The sequence below is a fragment of the Mastigoproctus giganteus genome, chromosome 2 (assembly GCF_048544385.1).
Source record: "Mastigoproctus giganteus isolate SK-2022 chromosome 2, ASM4854438v1, whole genome shotgun sequence".
NCBI lineage: Eukaryota > Metazoa > Arthropoda > Arachnida > Uropygi > Thelyphonidae > Mastigoproctus > Mastigoproctus giganteus.
In genome coordinates this window covers 52,610,399-52,632,409 of record NC_143576.1, presented here as the reverse complement: position 1 = coordinate 52,632,409, position 22,011 = coordinate 52,610,399, and the positions used below count along the sequence as shown (strand labels likewise).

Genomic DNA, 22,011 nt, shown 5'->3' with positions numbered 1-22,011 from the left:
AAAACAAGAAAAAAAAAAAAAAAAAAAGAATTTGGTTCCACTTGCTTTTCTCATTGTCAAAAAGTGACCATGAGGTTTCCACTTTGAACTTTACTGCAATTGCACCTCAATAACCCTGTGAGATAATTTATTCCGCTGAGCTACAACATGTTGCCTGAAGGGAACCTCACAAGGCCCATTCTTCTGTTACATAAAGCTTTATATATGCCTCATTCAGGTTCTACACAAAGGTTTCTATAGTCCATCTCAGTTAACTTTTGATGTTCCTTCTGCCAAATTAGTCCTGCCTTATGATAGGAATTGTGGGTAAATGACATGAAAAAGACAGCATTAAAATTTGAATTCTGTATAGATGAAATATGCGAAGTCATTTTGAAGAAAATTTGGTCAATTACGTGATCTATATTTTTCTTTTAAAATTAAATTGTTTCAAGTAAAGGCCCTGATTGGATGATTGAAATATGCTCTATCTCTCTTCCCAAACAGTAAAAGCTGAGACGGTGAAGGCAAGTGGTAGTGTTTCATTGAAAGAAAAAAAGCTTACAGTCAACTACTAAAATTATGTTGAGAAATTTGAATATTGACACCAAGGAAAAGAAGCCTCAAAAGATATGTAAGCATTTCCATAGTGGACAAATGTCTACTCTAGACAAATGTCTTAAGCAACCTTTACAGTTTCAGTAAAGATTGCTTAAGACATTTGATTTTTAACAATATGCTAATAATCATAATATATCATTAGACAGCCTACTTCTTGTTCTCGGTTTTATATAATTCTTGGTTTTATATTGTTCCTCATTTTATATAATGCTATTTCTAATTCTTCTGTAGTAAACAGAGGTTCTATATTGCCATTGTCATAATCAGTATTTTCTTTCATAATGTTAATCTGGGCAGAGGAATAGTCCCCAGCCTCAGTTTGGATAATACTGTCTAAGATGTTATTCACAGATTCTGCCCAATACAAAGTCGGGGTTCCATCTGGTTTGACAGTTGTTTCTATAATGTCTTGGCTGCTTGTTGGTCACTATTCTGTAGACAACTCCCCAAGGTTCATTGTTTCCAGAAGCGCCCACTAAGTGCCTCCAGGATTATTTTTTATTATCTCTAAAGAGGGCTGTATACTGATTCCTGAGAGTATTTTCTATAAGTAGCTTATAGACCTAGTCAAGATCCTTGGTTTATTCTGAATTGAGACAGCGAGATTTTGGAAGTTAATTAATACTTTAAGTGTCCGTAGATTTACTGTTCGTAACTTGCCGCCATTGTTATACAATACAACGTTATATCCTGTACTAGATAGCATTAGTTTAGTATAGTATTATAGATAAATCAGTAAAATTTATTAATCTTGTTAAATTTCATTGTTAATTAAATTGAACTTTTTAACTAATACATATAACGACTTAGATTTTACAAACGTAACATAATTAATTAATCCATAACTTGATGCGGAAGTTATATAATGGAACTTGGAGATAATATTCAATACTGAAAAAATATATATAGTTATATAGTATTATAACTGCGTTGGGATACAAGTTTAGAGTTATAATTTTGTACTGAAATTGAAATTGATTAAAATCTGACTCAGACCAGAGCAGCAAAGCAAAAGGCTCAAGCTAATGGGAGTGCTGTGGATCAGGGGAGAACTGAGGGGGGTCAGTTGCCCTCTGAATCACAGCCTTTTAAAATGCGCTGCTTGCATGATGTTTGTGGACCAATCAGGTATGGGACATGTTATTGCCAAGGGGGAAACGTCTTTGTGTGTGCATGATGTAAGGAGTGTGAGGAAATCAGGCGACAACTCAGTGTTGTTATGGGCCTATATGAGAGTTTGAAAGACGGTGGATACCCTCGAATGATCTAAATTAAGGGACCAATCAAGCTCTCAGCTGCTCACATCAACGCCAGAGCTTGCACTTGATCATCACGCAACATAGCGGCAACATCCAAGGCAGAATGTACTGGTCCCACAGGAACTAGTAGTTGTTGGTGACTCTGTTGTCAGGGAAACGGGGAACATGGTATGTAAAACGGATAGGTGGAACAGGACCAGGGTATGTCTGCCAGGAGCAAAGGTTGATGACGTAGAGCAGATATCATCTTTTAAGGGCACAAAAGGTGATATTGTTGTACACGTTGGCACTAATAATATTAAGAGTAGGAGACCAGTGGAATTACTTAACAAGTACAGGTCACTGTTGAAAAAAAGCCATGAATTAGGGTTGAATTTGAAAGTGTCTGCAATTCTGCCCAGACATGATAGGAGGGAGTATAGGATGCGAGCCTTGTTTATCAATTCGGCCCTGGAAAGATTCTGCAAGGCTCGAGGGGTTGAATTTTTTTCAGCCTGATCTATACTTGTTAACAGGAGAGACTGCTTCTACAGGGATGGGATACATTTAAATAGAAAATAGAAAGGGTTCAAGAATATTTGCTGATGCTATCGAGGCAGTGTTAGGTGGGGTTGGAAAACTGCTAGCTTGGGAGGGATACAAGGACTAATAGATTAACAGTAGCCACTTGCAGAGGAGAAAGTGATTCTTGAACTGCTTCTTTTGGAATGAGCAACAACCTGGAAAACAAGATTCAAGGTATTTCAGAGACTGCTGGGAGTCATTGCGGTACAAGTAAACACATGGGTTGTGTTAGGGTAGCTAAGAATAGGAACTGGTGCATGTATACAGTCAGTCCTCGTATAGCACGATAGTTGTGTTCCTAGAAACCCTCATGCAATGCAAAATCGTGCAATATAAACAACAGGCCCTATGGGAAAAATAGGGTTAGGTGCCGACCACCCAAGGTTGAACACACATTTGTAACCAAAACATTACCAAACACAATAAATAATCATAATAAAATACGTAAGTATTTTATTACGACTATTACGTAATAAAATATTGCTAATGATTTTGCTTCTATCGTAAGCAAACTTGTTTTTTGTTTGATTTTCTATCCAAACAGATGACAGCTGTTCCATCTCTTCCAATTCTTTTTGTCTTAATCTAATGGATTTTACTTACACTTTGAGTTGTTCCTGCTATGAAAGTTTTTTTTCTCTGCATTCTTTGTAATTCTCGGCATTGCCTCATTTATGCCTGTAGCACGTGCAATATCACATGGTCTTTCATTTCGCTCAAAGCGTTTCACAATTTCATATTTTTTCTCTATTGATAGAGGCGGACTGGCCATAAACCTTACCAGGGAAACTCCGGTGGGCCGGAGGCCGGTGTGATTTTGGCCATAAATGCTAGTACGAGGCCACTACAAATTTTCCCGGGTAAGAATTTTTGATCCAGTCCGCCTCTGTTTATCGATATTGCTTTTCTTTTTCTCTCTGAATCTGCAGTGTCTTCACCAGGACCCTTCCTTTTCACACCTTTTAAGTATTTTACTCATTTTTAGGGAATAAAGCACAATTACATAATGAGAAAGCACGCTTGATACACATAAACAAAGCTGCGCACGTGTAGCAACTGAATAAACAACACCATAAAGGCAGAGATACACTATTAACACCTCACATTTTACTAAAGCACATTTCGAGGTGTTACTACCATAAAACAATTTCCGGTTGCGTTCCTGCTGGTGGAATCTGTTATACACTGGTAGTAAACTCGATCTAATTGCATTTGCAATTATACTGATAGCTGGAATTGTATGGATTTTTACGTTATTATGGTGAAATGTGTTTCCCCTTCACTGATATAAAAAACATAAATACATTTTCAGAATCTTCTCTTCGTTCCTATCATGTTGCGTTCCATTGGGGTAATTCTGCGTTCAACTGCCATTTCTTGTAAACACACAGGCGAATCGTGTATAAGCGAATGTGTTATATAAGATATCGTTCCCCTATTTATAAATCATGTATGATTGAATTCGTGTTGTGTAAACACGTGTTATACGAGGACTGACTGTACTTGCGTATACACCAATGGTATGAATTTGAGGTATTACTCAAAACATCAAAGGCAGATATATTGGGCTATCAGAGACATGGTGTCAAACAGATATAAGGAATGCGGAACTGGAATTTGGGGAGTACAATATGTACAGGAAGGATAGAGAGTATAGGAAGGGAGGAGGGGTTATGCTTTAATTAACACAAAATTAACTAAATTAATTAAGAAACACAAAATCCAAGGAAGTGAAGCCAGTCGACATCACTGGACAGTGCAGTGTAATAGTAGTAGATGTGATGCAAGAAAGCAAATGTATGAGCTTATGCAGCATCAGCCAAAAAAAAAAAAAAAAAAAATCACACCATTCCCTCCAAATGCCTGTCCAGTTCCTCCTTAAATTTATTCAACCTATCAACTTCCACAACGACAGATGGAAGTTTGTTACAGCAATTAACCACCCGCTGGCTAAAGGCAAATTTCCGCACATCTATTCTACATCTGTCCTTTCTTAATTTGAATTTATGCCCCCTTAGGTTCGTAATCTGAACAAGTGGAAGGATCCCATCAGAATTCAGCGTGCTGAACCCATTCAAGGCCTTATACACCTCAATCAGATCACCGCGCAGGTGCCTAGTCTCCAGCCACTGCAATTTGCAGAACTTAAGCCTCTCTTGATAAGAGGATCCCTTCATTCCCCTCACCAATCTTGTTGCCCTTCTCTGTACACGCTCAAGTAAATCTACATCCTTCCTAAAATGAGGCCTCCAGACCTGTACGCAGTACTCAAGGCGTGGCCTGACATGCCTTGAGTACTGCGTATAAGGCAGAGGTGATTATCCCTCTGCCTTATACAGAGGGATAATCACCTCCTTTTCCCTGCTAGCAAAATTCCTATATATCATTGACAAAACCCCATGACCTGCCCTGGCAGCCTGTCTGCATTGCTCAGAAAACTTCATATCTGACTGCACAATTACTCCCAGGTCTTTTTCATTTTCTACCACCTTAAGTGTAGTACCACACAGTTGATACATTTCTCTTGGGTTACTTCTACCCATATGCAGTACTTTGCATTTGTCAAGGTTAAACTTCAGTTGCCACTTCTTAGCCCATCTGCCCAAATTATCTAGATCCTGTTGCAGTAGCACACTGCCATTACTGTCATTAACAACCCTGCCAACCTTTGTATCATCTGCAAACTTCGACACTAAGCCTGATATACCTTCATAAATATCATTGATAAATATACAAAACAACAGTGGCCCCAACACTGAACCCTGTGGGACTCCACTAATAACATTAATCCATGAAGAGCAGCACCCATTGATTACCACCCTCTGTCTTCTCGCACTTAACCATTTTTTTATCCAATGTAGCAACTTACCCTTAATACCATTCTGCTCCAATTTGTACAATAGTCTTCCATGCGCAACAGTGTCAAAAGCTTTCCTGAAATCCAAATATATGATATCAAAATTATTTTTTGCATCCAGTTCCTTTGTAACCACATCATAATATCCTATCAAATTTATCAGACAAGACTTTCCCTTAACAAACCCATGCTGTGTCTGAATTATTGCTGCAGTCTTGTCTAGATGATCCTGCAATGCATCTTTAACCAGCGACTCCATTATTTTACCCGGAACAGAAGTTAAACTAACTGGTCTGTAATTACGCGTGTCACCCTTCGATCCCCCTTTGTGAATTGGGGATACATTTGCACATCTACAGTCCGTGGGAACCTCCCCTGAGTCCAAGGATGCTCTCATAATTATGGCTAAGGGTTTGCTTAGTTGCTTTGCTGCCTCCTTTAATATAACTGGATAGATCCCATCCACCCCAGGTGCTTTTCTTACGTTTAACTTCAACAGTTTCTCTTCCACTTTGCTCTCAGTTATTACAAAATCATTAAGTATCCTGCTACAATTTGATAACCTTCTGCCATTTTCAAACCTTAATAATTCCTCATGTGTAGATGCAAAATCTAGATGCAAAATACTCATTAAGTTTGTTTGCTATCTGAGCAGGATCATCAACAGTCGAACCATCGATGTCAAGTGTATCAATCAGATTCACCCCTTCCTTTTAGAGTTTATATAAGTAAAGAAATCCTTGCTGTTTTTCTTAGCATCTTTTGCCAAGGATTTCTCGTAATCTGCCTTCACCTGCCGAACCTCCTTTGTGGTCGAGTCAGTTTGGTGTGACATAAGCATTGGGAGATCAAAATTGAGAGTAGAAATGTGTTATAGGCCTAATGATTCTGATGAATGTAATAAGAAACTGTACAGGGAAATAGAGTGGGCCAGTAAATCAGACAGTCTTATAGTCTTATAATGGGGGATTTTAATTTCCAGATATTGACTAGAATTTGTGGGTTGGTCACTCACACACTAGCAAGGCTTTTGTGGATTTAATGGATGACTGCTTCTACATCAGCATGTTTGGGAGGAAACTAGTGGGAATAATACTCTTGATCTGATTATCAGTAGTGATTCTTCCTGCATTAAGAATCTGCAGATAAAGGAACCACTCGGTGGGAGTGATCAGAGTGTGCTGAAGTGGGATTTACTCAAAGAGGTAACTCCCATTAGGGGTAAAGGGAAGGGTTTTTGCTTTCGTAAATGCAACTACGATGGTCTGAGACAGTATTTAAATTTTATACAGTGGGACCAATTGATAATGTTACCAACAGCAAATTCAAAATGGGAAGCATTCAAAGAACTTAGTTTGGAAGCTACTAGGCTTTACATACCAACTAAGAAATATTGTTCAAGGTTTAGGCCTAAATGTATATCAGAAGAACTAATGAGCATGGCTGTGAAGAAAAATGCATGGGATACATATAAATGAATGGGTGACATGGAAGCCTATGATAGATATAAGCTGTTCTGTAACCAAGTCACAAGGGAGATTAGGCAGGCAAAGGCAGATTATGAGAAATCTTTGGCAAAGGAAAAGGATATAAAAAAAACAGCAAAGAGTTCTTTACCTATCTAAACTCTAGAAGGAAAGGTTTGAATCAGATTGGTCCAGTGGATATCGATGGGTCAACTGTTGATGATCCTGCTCAGGTGGCTAACAAACTAAATGAGTATTTTGCCTCTACATTTACACATGAGGAGGCATTCAGGAAAGGGAATGCCACAAGTGAATTATACTCTGGCAGTGAGCTAGATGATTTTGTAATAACTGAAAGTGGAGGAGAAATTGTTGAAGATAAACATAAAAAAGGCACCCGGGGTGGATTGATTCAATCCAGTTATATTAAAGGAGGCAGCAAAGGAAGTTAGCAAACCCTAAGCCATAATTATGAGAGCTTCTTTGGACTCAGGGGAGGTACCCATGGACTGAGATGTGCAAATGTGACCCCAATTCACAAAGGAGGATCAAAGGGCGACACAAGTAATTATAGACCTGTTAGTTTAACTTCTGTTCCAGGAAAATTAATGGAGGCTCTGCTTAAAGAAGCACTCCAGAATCAACTGGACAAGACTTCAGTTATAGCTTGGACACAGCATTAGCATTAGCATTAGTAGAGGCATTTGATGCAAGAAAGCAAAGTAAAATAAATAAATAAAAAATAACCACTTCCACTTCACCCCTCTGTTCGTTCGAAATACCTGTCCAGCCGAGCCTTAAACTTATTTAGGCTATCAACTTCCACGACAAGGGAAGTTCCACCTACCAACCACCCGCTGGCTAAAGGCAAATTTCCGCACATCTATCCTACACTGTCTTTCCTCAATTTGAATTTATGCCCTCTCAGGTGATTATTCTGAGCAAGAGGAAGAATCCCATCAGCATTGAGCATGCTCAAACCATTCAAGGCTTTGTACACCTCTATCAGATCACCTCGCTGCTGCCTAGTCTCTAGACACTGTAATTCGCAACACTTAAGCCTTTCTTCGTAAGAGCACCCCTTTGTTCCATTCACTAACCTTGTTACCCTTCTCTGTACTCGTTCCAGCAGCTCTACATCCTTCTTGAAATGAGGTCTCCAGGCCTGTGTACAGTACTCTAGGTGTAGCCTGACCATTGCCTTATACAAGGGAATAATCACCTCCTTATCCCTGCTAGAAAAATTCCTATATATCATTGACAATACACCAATTAGTTACTCTTGCAGCCCGTCTGCACTGCTCAGAGAACTTCATATCTGCCTGCACAACCACCCCCACGTCCCTTTCGTTCTCTACCACTGTCAGTGTAGTACCACAGAGTTGATGCATTGCTCTGGGGTTGCTGTTTCCCATATGTAGTACTTTACATTTGTCAATGTTAAACTTCATTTGCCACCTCTCAGCCCATCTGCTCAACCTTTCCAGATCCTGTTGCAGCAGCATAGTGTCAGTAGTGTCCTTCACAGCCCTGCCAACCTTCGTATCGTCTGCAAACTTCAACATTAAGCTTTATATACCGTCATCAATATCATTTATAAATACAGAAAACAATAAAGGACCCAATACTGAACCCTGAGGGACTCCACTAATAACATTAGTCCACGATGACCAGTGTCCATTGATTACCACTCTCTGTCTTCTCATGGTTTTATTAAGGGAAAGTCTTGCCTGACTAATTTGATTGGATACTACGATGTGGTCAGAAAGGAGCTGGATTCAGAGAATAATTTTGATATCATATATTTGGATCTTAGAAAGGCTTTTGATACTGTTACACATGGAAGATTTGTGAATAAATTGGAGCAGTGTGGCATTGGAGGCTTAATGCTGCTATGGATAAAGGGATGGTTGAGTTTTTTTTTTTTTTTTTTTAATGTAATCCCCAAACACCAAGGGTATTAGAACCTATAGTACATAATACCATGCTTGTATTGGAGGTTGAGAAGACGAAAGAAGACAATCCAAAACTGGATGCAAAAAAGCAAAACTAAACAGATCCACCTCCATTAGCATTATTATTAGTAGAGGCATATGATGCAAGAAAGCAAGTTTATATAGCATCAGCCAAAAAAAAAAACCCTTCCCATTTTCCATCCATTCACTCCAAATGTTTGTCTAGTTCTGTCTCGAACTTATTTATGCTAATGACCTCCACAGATAGACGTTTCTGCCAACTATCAATCAGCCACTGGCTAGAGGCAAATTTCCACACATCTATTCTACAATTATCTTTCCTCAATTTGAATTTATTTTATTTATTTTTTTTTTTTATGTGAACCCCAAACACGAGAGATATTAGAACCTATAGTACTTAGTACCATGCTTGGGTTGGAGGTTGAGAAGACAAAAGAAGATATTTGTTGACATTAGACTTGAACTTCTGTAGATTGTAATTTTCAGGAAATACAATTAAGGAAGGTTGTTCCAGAAAACGGCAGTTGAATGAATAAAATGAGGAAGATGAAAAGTTGGTTCTGTGGGTTTGAAGTTGGAGTAAATGGATGCTGGCTGGTGGCGGCACGGGTTCGGACTGTTTTGAAAAGTGCGGAAATTTGCTTTTAGCCAGCGGGTGATTGGTTGGTGGAACAGACTTCCATCCCTTGTGGTGGAGGTTGATAGCCTAAATAAGGCTCAGCTGGACAGGTATTTTGAACGAACAGAGGGGTGAAGTGGAAGTGGGTTTTTTTTTTTTTTTTTGCTGATGCTGCATAAGCTTGCTTTCTTGCATCAAATGCCTCTACTAATGCTAATGCTAATGAAAGAGAGAGCATGAATTATAGAAGCCAATTCAGAAGAATAGTGCCCATGGAAGTATCTGTAGAAGAGGCATGCAGCAGAAACAGTGCATCTATGAGAAAGCGAGTGGAGAGACTCTGTTAGAGATGAATCTTTAATTAACCTAACTGCCCTCTTCAGAATGGAATCAAGAAGCCTGAGAAAGGTTTTTGGGGCACCACCCCAGATGTGGGAACAATATTCCATGGCAGGGTGGATTTGCGATTTATACAGAGTGAGCAGCTGTTCGGAAGAAAAGTAACGCCGAGAGCGAAAGAGAAAACCAAGTTTTTTAGATGCGGAGGAAGCAATTTTTGTAATGTGCTTGTGCCAAGAGAGAATAGAAGTCAGGGTAATCCCCAAAAGAAATATATACTTTTTCCTAGAAATCAGAATGTCACTAAAGACAAGCATAGGAGCAGAAGAATCCTTTTTGTCAGATATAAGACAAGACTGAGTTTTAGAAGGGTTGAAATCAACTAAGTTGTCTTTGCCCCACTGCAGAATTACCTGAAGATCGGCATTTAAGGAATTGGCAGCAGATTTTCAAAAAGTTGAAGCTGATTGAGCAGGACAAGGTTTCTCAAAATGAAAAGTTGAATGCAATGTGCTATCATCGGCAAAACTATGGATAGGATTTCCAGTCAATGGAAGAAGATCATTGATATACAAGAGGAAAAGAGTGGGGGAAAGAACTGAACCTTGGGGGACACCGGCATTAGTGGAGAAGTTAGAAGACAGAGAGCCATCTACCATCACCCTCAGTGAGCGATCAGAGAGAAAACTGGATAACGATTTACAAAAAACAGTTGGCAAACCATAAGATGGAAACTTGTTTAGAAGACCTTTATGCCAGACACGATCAAAGGCGTTTGAGATGTCAAGAGCAATTACTTGTGTTTCAACGAACCTTTCCATTGAATTAGTCCATAAATGGTTAACATAAGCCAAAATATCACCAGTGGATTGACACTGACGGAATCCATACTGGCGATTGTTGATCAAACAGAAGGTTTCTGGGTAATTTAAGAGTTGGCGGTTAATTGATTTCTCCATTACTTTAGAAAGAGTAGAAGTAACTGCAATGGGATGATTGCCATTACATTAGTCCATAAATGGTTAACATAAGCCAAAATATCACCAGTGGATTGACACTGACGGAATCCATACTGGCGATCATTGATTAGACAGAAGGTTTCTAGGTAATTTAAGAGTTGGCGGTTAATTGATTTCTCCCTTACTCTAGAAAGAGTAGAAGTAATTGCAATGGGACGATAATTGGATGGGAGGAATTTGTCAACCTTTTTAGGAACTGGCTTGATATGAGCAAATTTCCAAGCAGAAGGAAAAACACCTTTGTAATTAGAAAATGAAAAAAGGCGACATACAACAGGTGTAAGTTCGGGAGCACAGGTTTTGAGAACAAGTGGAGAAATACCATCGGTACCTGGAGCTTTCTTAGCATCAAGATTTGTCAAAATCCTTCTGACATCCTTTTGACGGAAGACCACAGGAGGAATAAAATGGGGCTTGTTGGGAATGGTGGGAGGTGTTTTTCCATGATCATTAATATATGATTTGGAAGAAAAATGGGATGCTAGTAGGTCAGCTTTATCCTTGGCTGAAGTGATAACAGAACCATCTGGTTTGAACAGAGGTTGCAGCAGAGATGAGCAAAAGTTGCGGCCAATAGCTTTGGCAAGAGACCAGAATGCTCAGCTACCATTAGGGCAAGAAGCAAGTTTTCTACTCTTAGCCTGTTCAAATTCTAGTTTTGACTGATTAATAACTGCTTTACAATTGTTGCGAGCTTTGGTGTAGGCAGAAAATGAAACTGAAGAATTAGAAACAAGCCAATTACAATATGCAACATTCTTCTCTTGGACAGCCTTAGCAAATTTTTTGGAAAACCAAGGTTTAGATAAATGACGAGATTTTAAAGTGGAGTGTGGGATAAAGGATTCCATTCCTGCAAGAATAATTTCACTGACACGATCTGAGCAAACGTTGACATCAGAAGTTTTGAAACAGTAATTCAACCAAGGAAAAGAAGAAGAAAAGAAATCTTGCAAGTCATCCAATTTTGCATTCTTGTAATGCCAAACAACACGAGGTTGGAAATAGCCATGAGATAAAGGCGCCATTGGAGAAGAGACAATCACCAAGTTGTTATCTGAAGTGCCTAAAGGGCCTCTCACTTCGACCGTATATTTAGAAGGGTTGTTTGTGAGAAAAAGATCAAGATGTTGACTGTATGATTAGGATTGTCCAGTATTCTTGTAGGTAAATGAACAATCTGCAAGGTCATTAGTAATTGCAAAAGCCTCAGCATCTCAGCCAGCTGGGTCGGTGTGACTAGAAAATGGAAGTCGACTGCAGTTGTGAACATTAAAATCACAAAGGAAAATTACATCACTGTTAGGAAAGTTAGACTGGAGCAAGTCAAGTTGCAAAGAGAGGAAGTCAAAGAGCTCCAATTGATTAGTGGAGTAGGGAAAAGGGTGGAGACAACAGATGAATTTAACCAATGAGGTAGAGAGAGAGAGAGATTTTAAGCCAGAGAATATCAAAGAGAGGAGATTCCAAATTGCCAAGTCTCTGACAGGGAATATCAGAACGGACATGTGCACAAGTACCACCTTTGAGGCGAAAGGAATCATACAGCGAATAATTTGGGCATCTGAGATGAGCAGCAGTTGAATCAACCGATAACTGAGATTCTGTCAGAAAAAGTACACGGGGTTTGGCAGACTGGAAGTGGAAATGGGCATCATTGAGATTAGAATTGAGACCACGTATATTTGTGAAATGAATTAGGAAGTGGTTGGGAGGTTTAGATCTTTTTGCAGATAAGCTTGCTCTATTAGTTTGACAATTCATTGTGTATTCAATAGTAAGAAAAATGGGTGGGACATGCTGTATGAAGTAAAATTAGTAAATTAATAAGAGGAGTTTCCTTCAATATAGTACGTAGAACACTTCCGTATGATATCCTCCAGAAATTAAAACGGAAAAAACGAAAAAATCGACAACTTACCGGTACATTAAAGTAAAATATAAATAATTAAATAATCAATTTAACACAATTCAAATTCAAATTGACGCAATTAAAAGAATCTAAAGAAAATATTCAAAACGATTTTCCTTCCTGAAGCTGACAATGCTTTTCGACCGACTGTCGTGATCACAGGAATGAAAATTACCGAATCAGGCTAAACCTTCACCTTAAATAGTGATTATATGTCTTCGCGCATGCGCGTAAAGGTCCACGCATCGGAGATCAAATATGGCCGCCGAACATTAACAGAATTCTCATGTAATTTAATTTCAACGGTTTCTGCAATTAAGAGTCGCGTATAATTACGTTGAACGTTAAGTATTTTGGCCTCGTTAAATAAAAAAGTATGTTTTTCATTAATGGCATGAAAGGCTAATTCTGACGCTGCTGAACAAGAAGCACGAACTGAGGCTTCGTGTTGATTTACACGAATATTAAGAGAAAACCGCGTCGAACCTTGGTAAGACGAGTCGCAATCACCGCAAGAAATGTTGTATACCAGATCATTAATTTGAGTTGCGAACGCGGAAAGAACCGAGCGATTGTTCAGTATAGTGTGTAACTTCCGTATAGGCCTAGCTATAATTTTAAATTCGGTATCTTTAAAGAATCTGTTAAGCTGTTTGTACCACTGTTCAACATATGGGACAGAAATAAAGTATTTTTTGATATTACTATTGTTGATTGGTGTAGTATTTTGTATCCTATCCTTAGCTTGTACCCTAATTCGATTTATTGTGTTAATGGGATAACCCCTGTTTAAGAATCTGCTAGTTAATATTTGTATTTCTGAGTGCAAAGCAGAATCCGTCGTTGAATATTTATAGGCATTTAGAAATTGATTAAAGATAATCGATCTTTTGTAGGTGAACGGGTGATAGCTATTATAATGTAGAAGCATACCGGTGTTTGTGGTTTCTCGATAGATGCTAAATTGTATTTTGTTCGAGTCCCGGGTAAGCGTGAAATTTAGAAAGTTTAATGACTTTGTATCCGTATCTTCCCTCTCCAATGTAAATTTGAGTCTAGAATGAATCACCCCGGGGGCTCACATCTGGTGAGTATGGGCTTGGCAAACCCAGGGTCCTGAGCTGGATATCATCATTCTTCTCTTTCTTGGTGATGCCTTCTACTTCTCTCTCTCTCTCTCTCTCTCTCTCTCTCTCTCTCTCTCTCTCTCTCACACGCACACACACACACACACACACACACACACACACACACACACACACACACACACACACACACACACACACACACACAGGGGGTAACTCGGGAATTTTATTATTTTTTTTTTGGCTGGTGCAGCATAAGCCTCAGGCTTCCTTGTACCATATGGCTAATATTAATAATAATAATAATAATAATAATTAATAATATTATTAAACGAATGTAAAATGTCTTGGACAGTACTACTATCGATAATAACTAGAACATTGTCTAAATACCTCCCATAGTATGTGATACGGGGACGAAAAGGTGTCAAATGTATCTGCTCAATTGTTGAGAGATAGATCTCTGACATTAAGCCATTCAGGCTCAAACCCATTGGTAATCCAAAAATTTGTTTGTACGCCTTGTCTCGAAAGGTGTTTAATTAAGTGAAAAATTTCCTTAATAGGCAGCTTCGTATAATTAATCGGTGTCTAGTTTTTATTTAACACATCCCAAATAATATCTAATGTGTATTCAACGTTTACATTCGTATATAATGAGGTAACATCTAGTGAGAATAAATTCTCATTGTCGCCGAGTCTACAGTCTTTAAGATTATTAAATAATGTATCGTAATTCTTAATCCCAAATTGTATAACCTGTCTAAAAGGTTTTATAACGTTATATACATGTGTGGCTAAGGCTGAATGGGCGTCTCCGTAGCCAGGTGGGAAGGAGCAGCAGTGCGTAGCACACGCTTCTTGATTAGACCGGGGTTCGAGCCCGTCACCACCAAATACGGAGGATGCGGAAAGGTCAGGGAATGACCACCGCATATCCCCGGAGCAATATGGCCTTAGTTGCTAATGCTCCTAAAAAAAAAACCAAACCAAAGCTAAGGCTGAAAATGCCGAGTTCCTGTAGGAAACAATAGGTCGAATAGGAAATCCAGTCTTGTGTAATTTTACCTGACCGAAAAGTGCAGGAATATTGTATGTTCTGGACTTCAATTCCTTCAACTGAACCATAGTAATGTAGTCATTTTTACGATATGTGGTTAACGTTTTATTGTATTGATTTACCAAATTGGTAAACAGTGCTGGGTCTACTTCACGATAAGTGGAGGTATCAGACACAACTGAATCTAACTTATTAATATAATCATGTTTATCTAGTATTACCACTGTATCTCCTTTATCTGCCCTCTGTATAATAATGTCCTTATTTTCTCAAAGTTCTCGTAAAGCTGAACTGTCATGTGTATTCAATTTAGGAAGTCGCGTTTCTTTTATGTTATTCACTACTTGGTTAACTTGTTGAATAAATACATCTTTTTGTGGAACACTACGAAGTCCAAATTCAATATCAATTGCGCATTGTTTTTTTGGCAGCTTTCGAGGTGGTAAATTATAATTTAATCCTTTGGATAAAAGTGAAATCTGGTCCTGCGATAGTGTACACGAGGAAAGATTTGTAACCTGTTGATATGTTGGTTCGTTGGATACTGGGTGACTGGGTGTTCGTGAACTAGCCGACATATTCTGTGGTAGTACGTTATGTGTCTGTGGGGGGATGTCACCCCACTCGTGTGAACTTGGTCGCAAGCCCGCGACAATGTGTTAGAATTCGCTTGAACGTGTCTTGAACTATTCGATAATGTTTGCAACTTATTAACGTGTCTGTTTTTAATTTCTGAGGCTTGTGCTTCCCGTCTCAAATCTATGGAGGTCTTCAATACAGACCAATCGTTCGGATGTAGATAATTTTTTAATTTATCGCCAAGCTTCCTAACCTGGGAAAGGTATTTTTGTTTATTCGAATATCGAGATTTTAAGGCAAGCTTAACAATATTACGTGATGTCGCCAGTGTTAGTTGTTTTATGCCTGAAATTTTTTGATTTAAATTCACCCTGGCAAACTTCGGAACGATGTTGTTTTGATGGCAATATTTTAGGAAAGAAATATGGTAACTTTGGGCCGAGTACCTTAGTGTAGATTTAATGTAATTTTGTACCAAGCCATTCAAAAAAATCTCCCATAATTGTGTGTATCGATTGTATACTACTGGAGAGACAGGAAGTGAATGAAATAGTCAATAAGAGTTTAAAAATTAATTAGATAGTATGAATCAGAGCTGCAATACTCAATATCTTCTACATTGATAATAATATTAGTAAATTAATAAGAGGAGTTTACCTCAATAGTTTAATTTTTCACTTAATTAAACTGTTAGTTGAGGCTAACTACATCACCTTTTGAGACAAGGTGTACAAACAAATTTTTGGATTACCAATGGGTTTGAGCCTGAGTGGCTTAATGTCAGAGATCTATCTCTCAACAATTGAGCAGATACATTTGACACCTTTTCGTCCCCGTATCACATACTATGGGAGGTATTTAGACAATGTTCTAGTTATTACCGATAGTAGTACTGTCCAAGACATTTTACATTCGTTTAATAATATTCATTCTAGACTCAAATTTACATTGGAGAGGGAAGATACGGATACAAAGTCATTAAACTTTCTAAATTTCACGCTTACCCGGGACTCGAACAAAATACAATTTAGCATCTATCGAGAAACCACAAACACTGGTATGCTTCTACATTATAATAGCTATCACCCGTTCACCTACAAAAGATCGATTATCTTTAATCAATTTCTAAATGCCTATAAATATTCAACGACGGATTCTGCTTTGCACTCAGAAATACAAATATTAACTAGCAGATTCTTAAACAGGGGTTATCCCATTAACACAATAAATCGAATTAGGGTACAAGCTAAGGATAGGGTACAAAATACTACACCAATCAACAATAGTAATATCAAAAAATACTTTATTTCTGTCCCATATGTTGAACAGTGGCACAAACAGCTTAACAGATTCTTTAAAGATACCGAATTTAAAATTATAGCTAGGCCTATACGGAAGTTACACACTATACTGAACAATCGCTCGGTTCTTTCCGCGTTCGCAACTCAAATTAATGATCTGGTATACAACATTTCTTGCGGTGATTGCGACTCGTCTTACCAAGGTTCGACGCGGTTTTCTCTTAATATTCGTGTAAATCTACACGAAGCCTCAGTTCGTGCTTCTCGTTCAGCAGCGTCAGAATTAGCCTTTCATGCCATTAATGAAAAACATACTTTTTTATTTAACGAGGCCAAAATACTTAACGTTCAACGTAATTATACGCGACTGTTAATTGCAGAAACCGTTGAAATTAAATTACATGAGAATTCTGTTAATGTTCGGCGGCCATATTTGATCTCCGATGCGTGGACCTTTACGCGCATGCGCGAAGACATATAATCACTATTTAAGGTGAAGGTTTAGCCTGATTCGGTAATTTTCATTCCTGTGATCACGACAGTCAGTCGAAAAGCATTGTCAGCTTCAGGAAGGAAAATCGTTTTGAATATTTTCGTTAGATTCTTTTAATTGCGTTAATTTGAATTTGAATTGTGTTAAATTGATTATTTAATTATTTATATTTTACTTTAATGTACCGGTAAGTTGTCGATTTTTTCGTTTTTTCCATTTTAATTTCTGGAGGGTATCATACGGAAGTGTTCTACGTACCATATTGAGGTAAACTCCTCTTATTAATTTACTAATATTATTATCAACGCAGAACATATTGAGTATTGCAGCTCTGATTCATACTATCTAATGTATGAAGTAATGAAACTTTTGGATACTGCGTACACATGGTAAGAATATACCCAGATCCTTGACATAACATGGCCTCGAAAATGCTCCCCGCATACACACTACTCGGACTCCCTCCAGTCACTATCTGGCAGAGTGAGGTAGCAAGATTATACACTAGCTGATCCGGACGCCTCCTAGAGAGTTACCAATAGGTTCAGTCCGGTGTACTAACTAGTGGCCGGCCTGCGAACACCGTTTTAGAGCTGTACCCTCAAAATGGAAGGAATATTGGATCTCGCCACGATGTTCATCATAACATCAAAAGTCATCAATCATACTGCATGATGGAAGAGATGGGGAAGGGTTGATCAGAACTTAGCTCTTGAGACTAAACATGGGTTCCACCACTTCAAGCCTCCTAGTTGATGAGAGTCATCTACCACCTAGTACTGCTTGGTAACATAGAGGGGCGGCATTTCTCCATGTGGCGGGGGTGCCACACCTCGACCCCAGCTTACGTTGGTTCACACCTGGGTGGTCTTGTGCATGGAGGTTATACCCAGTATTATTAACAGTACTACCATCGTTAAGGTACAAGCAGAGGATTCAGCTGTCACAGACCGTCCGGACTTGGGTCCGGAAATTGGGTCCACTTGACTTGAGTGTCACCCGAATATCAGTTCCATCAGCGTTTTACACTCCGAGGTAGCAAGTACAGCTTGTCTGCCCTATCTGAGGGAATTTCTGTGAGAACCTCAAGGACTAATTGAGGCATATGATGCAAGAAAGCAAACTTATAGAGCATCAGCCAAAAAAAAAAAAAAATAAATAAATAAAGAAAAATAGAATAAAATAAAAAAAAACACCCCTTCCCATTTCACACATCCAGTCACACAAAATGTATGTCTAGTTCAGCCATAAATTTATTTAAGATATCAACTTCCACAACAACAGGTGAAAGTCTATTCCAGCAATAAACTACCCCCTGGCTAAAGGCAAAATTCTGCACATCTGTCTTTCCTCAATTTGAATCTATACCCCCCTCAGGTTCTTAATCTGAGCAAGGAGAAGTATTCCATCAGCATTGAGCCTGCTCAAACCATTCAAGGCCTTATACATCTCAGTCAGATCACCTTTCAGGTGTCTAGTCTCTACATGCTGCAACTTGCAGAATTTAAGCCTCTCCTGGTAAGAGATGGCCTGTTAAAACGTAAGATCACTCATCGGTGAAGACAGGATATTAGAGCTGGAAAAGGAATTAGAAAATGTGAATTAGAATATCATCGAATGGATAGCAAGAAGAAGAAATGAATCATAAGTTTATCAAGTGGAAATCTGCTGTACACCAATGGAAACAGTGAAAGGTGTGAAGGTGGAGTTGGCTTTCTGGTCCATAAAGATTTAAAAAACAACATTTTGGAATTCAAAAGTACATCACCAACGGTATCAAGACTAATACACAAGATTTTTTCAAGAGGTACAAGCTACAGGTTATAATGATTTATGTACCAACATCGAGCCATGATGATGAAGAAATGTACACCAAAATCGAGAGTCTTCTAGATGAGCAGAAAACCCATTACACTATTATTATTATGGGGTCTTTGAAAAAGACAAAACAGCGCAGAAAGGGAAACTATAGGAAATTTTGGAATTGGTGAAAGAAATGAAAGAGGCGAAAGACTTGTGGAATTTGCAGAATCTGAATGATTGTCAGTAATGAACACTTTTTTTCAAGAAAAGTGTGAACAGAAAGTGCACATGGAAGAGTCCAAATGGATTCTTCATCCGACTTCATCCTCACTAACAGAAGATATATCGTGAATGATGTTACCGACATGAATAAGGTAAATATTGGAAGTGATCATAGAATGGTAAGATGTACACTTGATATAGATGTAGGAAAGGAAAGGAAAAAACTGACTCGAGTAAATAATACTTTGAGATAACAGAAGAGGAGAAAAAGCAGTATGTTCTGGAACTTAAGAACAAGTTTGAGCTTCTGCAGACTGCTCAGGACCAAGATATCGACGAGGAATATTACAACTTTTTGAAAGTGATAAAGCCCAAGAAACCTATAGGGAAAAAGAAATCCAAAGAAGAAATAAAAATTAGTCAAGAAACAATTGTTATGATGAACTGAAGGCAAAAAATGAAGAGCATGATAAACTGACAAGAAGAAAATTGAGTATCCTGAGTTATGCAAAGCCATTAGAAAGAGACTCATAGAGGACATGAGAAGATTTAACACAAGAAAAGTAGAACAAGCATTAAGGGAAAACAAAGGATTTAAATCAGCAGTCATGAGCAGTAATTCAGAAAGACAAATGATACTGAAACTGAAGAATAGTGATGGTGTACTTATAAAGAGCAGAGAAGGCATAATTCAAATAGCAGAAGACTACTATAGAGAATTATACAAGGAGCAAGGGAATGATGGATTGCAAATTAGCAACACATACGACATACCCGATATTCTTTCTGATGAGGAACATGCATTGAAAAAAATGAAGAATCAGAAAGCCCTGGGGGAAGACGAAGTTATTGTAGAGGTGTTAAAATTGGGAGGAGGAGACATAACACAAAAACTGGCAAGGTTCTTCACAAAGTGCATTAGAAAAGGTGTGATGCCTAAGCAGTGTGATAATGCAATCCTAGTTTTGCTGCATAAGAAAGGAGATAAATCAGAAATTGGAAATTATAGACCACTTAGTTTGTTATCCCACATCTACAAGTTGTTCACGATGGTCATTACTAACAGATTAGAAAGAATACTTGATGGGCTTCAACCGAAAGAGCAAGCTGGCTTTAGGTCAGGATTCTCAACTATAGATCACCTTCATGTAATATCACAGCTAATGGAGAAAGCAAATGAATATAAAACAGCATTATGCCTGGCATTTATGGATTATGAAAAGGCATTTGACTCCATACAGCATAAGGCAATGTTTCGGGCACTGGAAAGACAAGGCATAGATACCCCATATATTATGATTTTAAAGAAAATATATGAGAATGCTACCTCCTTTATTAGACTAGATAATAAGACAGTAGCAAATTTAAAATCAAGAAAGGAGTTCGATAAGGAGATACAATATCTCCGAAGCTGTTTAATGCTGCCTTTGAGGAAGCTTTCAGAAGATTAGACTGGTCGCAGAAAGGAGTCAATGTGAACGAAGAGTACCTAAACCATCTACGATTTGCAGATGACATTGTGGTCATAAGCCAAAATCCCAAAGAATTAGAGGAAAATCTTAATCAGTTATGCACAGTTAGTAAGGATTTTGGACTAAAGGTGAATATGGCTAAAACAAAAGTAATGATGAACAAGTATGCCACAGAAAGGGAAATAATGATTGAAGGAGCAGTAATTGAAAATGTGGAGTCATATACTTATCTGGGACAAGTTATTAGCTGTAATAATGATAAATGGCTGGAAGTCAAGAGAAGAATAAATTTTGGATGGATAACATTCAGGAAATATAGTCACATACTGAAGAGCAATATCCCAGTTTGTCTGAAACGTAAAATAATGAACCAACGTATACTCCCCACCATGACCTATGGAAGTGAAACTTGGGCACTCACCAAAAGAATGGAAGAGAAGCTGAGAACTACACAGCGAAGAATGGAACGAATTATTTTGGGAATCAGACTAAGATAAGAAGAGATAAGAAGAGAAACACATGGATTAGGCAGCAAACTCAAGTAAAGGACATTCTTATCAAAACTAAAGAACTAAAATGGTCTTGGGCAGGACACATAGCTCGAAGACTAAGAAAATAACAGAATGGCACCAAAGAGGAGCTAGAACAAAACCTGGAAGACAAAGGCTGTGATGGATAGATGAAATTCATAATTTTGTGGGTAGTAAATTGATGGCCAGTCCTCAAAACAGAAGGAACTGGAAAGTTGCTGGAGAGGCTTTCATACTGCAGTGGATTGAAAATGAATGATGATGATGATGGTAAGAGAATCCCTTTGTTCCTCTCACCCATCTTGTTGCCCTTCTCTGTACTCATTCTAGCAAATCTACATCCATCCTAAAATGAGGCCTTGAGACCTGTACGCAGTACTCAATGTGTGACCTCACCATCTCCTTATACAAAGTTATAATCACCTCCTTGTCTGTGCTAGCAAAATTCCTGTATATCAACCGTCTTTCCTCAATTTGAATTTATGCTCTCTGAGGCGATTATTCTGAGCTCTGAGCAAGAGGAAGAATCCCATCAGCATTGAGCATGATAAAACCATTTAAGGCTTTATACACCTCAATCAGATCACCTTGCAGGTGCCTAGTCTCCAGACACTGTAATTTGCAAAATTTAAGCCTTCCTTCATAAGAGCAACCCTTTGTTCCATTCACTAATCTTGTTGCCCTTCTCTGTACTCGTTCCAACAGCTCTACATCCATGTTAAAATGAGGCCTTCAGACCTGTATACAGTACTCAAGGTGTGGCCTGACCATTGCCTTATACAAGGGGAATCACCTTATCACTGCTAGAAAAATTCCTGTATATCATTGACAAGACACCATGAGCTAATCTTGCGG

The 22,011-nt window shown here is 38.4% G+C and overlaps 1 protein-coding gene across 1 annotated transcript in view; it reads left to right on the top strand.

Moving 5' to 3' along the window:
- Positions 1 to 22,011, top strand: part of LOC150089302 (uncharacterized) — a 600,028-nt gene that overhangs the window by 46,511 nt on the left and 531,506 nt on the right. The gene's annotated exons all lie outside the window — the stretch shown is intronic.